Consider the following 1965-nt stretch of genomic DNA (forward strand, 5'->3'; position numbering starts at 1 on the left):
GTTGTGATCCACATAGTCAAAGGCTTTGGCACAGTCAATAAAGCAGAAATAGATGTTTTTCTGGAACTCTCTTGCTTTTTCCATGATCCAGCGGATGTTGGCAATTTGATCTCCGGTTCCTCTGCCTTTTCTAAAACCAGCTGGAACATCTGGTTCAAGCCCACTCATTAGCCTATGAGATTTTTTGTTGTTCAGTCACTGTCAAGTCCAACTCTTTGCGACCCCAAGAACTGCAGAAGGCTAGGCTTCCCTGGTCTTCACTGTCTCTCAGGGTCTTTTCCAATGAATAGGCTCTTCACATCAGGTGGCCAAAATATTGGAGTTTCAGCCTTAGCATCAATCCTTCCAATGAATATTCAGGGTTGATTTCCTTTAGGATTGACTGATTTGATCTCTTTGCTGTCCAGGGGACTCTTAAGAGTCTTCTCCCACACCCCAAAACCTGACAATCCCTGTCCTGGGGCCACTCTCACTTTTAGAGATGGCCCACAGTCCTTGTCTGTGGAGTGTGTTTCTCTCTAAATAAATCCACTCCTTACCTATCTCTTTGCCTCTCAGTGAATTTTTTCTGTGATGAGATATTAAGAACCTGAGCTTCATTAAGTCCTGAAGCCAAGTGTGTCCTTCTCAGTTAAAAGACCAGGTATTCAAGTCTCAGTCTGGGTTTTGGCTGGGTTTGAGTCATGGCACATGAGTTTAAATCCCAATCAGAGTTACGCGTTTCACTAATGTTAAATGTTGGTGAGAGTAATCTCACCACCATTGCTGATAGAAGCATCTCTTACCAGAAAGCAGTTGGCAGCATCTTTCAAGAGACTTTAACACCCATCAAGAGTTTAACTCAACTTATTAATTAATGAGAAAACAGTTATAATCAGTTCCGTGCTGCGATTCATGGGGTCGAAAAGAGTCGGACACGACTGAGCAACTGATCTGATCTGATAATCGGTTCCAAAGAGAATTCAAAGAATCCCACAGGAATAGGTCAATCAGGAATACTTTAAAGAATTTACAAATAGATAACAAAGCTGACTGTATCTACTTGGGAATTTTGGAGTCCTTTGTCCCTTCACCCAACAGAAATCATTTGCCTATCTATGGACCAGAGTCCTTTGTCTTGTTACTGATTAGCAGAGACTTGGGACAAACAGGACATTAAGTCATCATTTTTTCTTTTCCCTTTCTCCCCCCATTTCAAAGTCTTATGACTTTTCCTGATAGCTGAACCAATCAGAATATAAAATTAAATATTTAGCATTGTCTCAAGGAGAAAACAAAAAGAGAGAGAGAAAATACAGCCCCAAATATACATTAAGTGTGCCTTTGTTCTTAATGGTAGATTTAGTGGTTTACTTGGCTCCCCTGGCGGCTCAGCTGGTAAAGAATCCACCTGTAATGTGGGAGACCTGGGTTCAGTCCCTGGGTTGGGAAGATCCCCTGGAGAAGGGAACAGCTACCCACTCCAGTATTCTGGCCTGGAGAATTCCATGGACTGTATAGTCCATTGGGTCTCAAAAAGTCGGACAAGACTGAGCAACTTTCACTTTTTTCCACTTTTCTTTCTTCAACTTTTCTATCTTTTTCTAAACTGTCTACAATCAGAACATAGTCCTTTTAGAATAAAAACTAAATTTTTAAAAACACAATATTTTAATTATTAATAATTAGCATTTTAAATAATTATTTTATTATAATTAATTGAATAAATTCAATATAATTAAAATTAATAATATTTTAAAACTGTAATTTTAGGTAAAGACAGTTTACAGGAGGCAAAAAAACAAATAAATGTACCCCTAAAATTCAATTCTAAGCAAGAAAATTTTATCTAGAAATCTAAAGTTAAGAGAACCAATATAAAACGTCTGGGATTAGCTACCTATGGAAATAGTCCCAAAAGCGATCCTCTTCTTGTGAATGTTTTTGAGGAATCAAAATGTTTTCAAATTCCCTAGGGAAATCACA

This window comes from Bubalus bubalis, chromosome 23 (genome assembly GCF_019923935.1).
Source record: "Bubalus bubalis isolate 160015118507 breed Murrah chromosome 23, NDDB_SH_1, whole genome shotgun sequence".
Taxonomy (NCBI): Eukaryota; Metazoa; Chordata; class Mammalia; order Artiodactyla; family Bovidae; genus Bubalus; species Bubalus bubalis.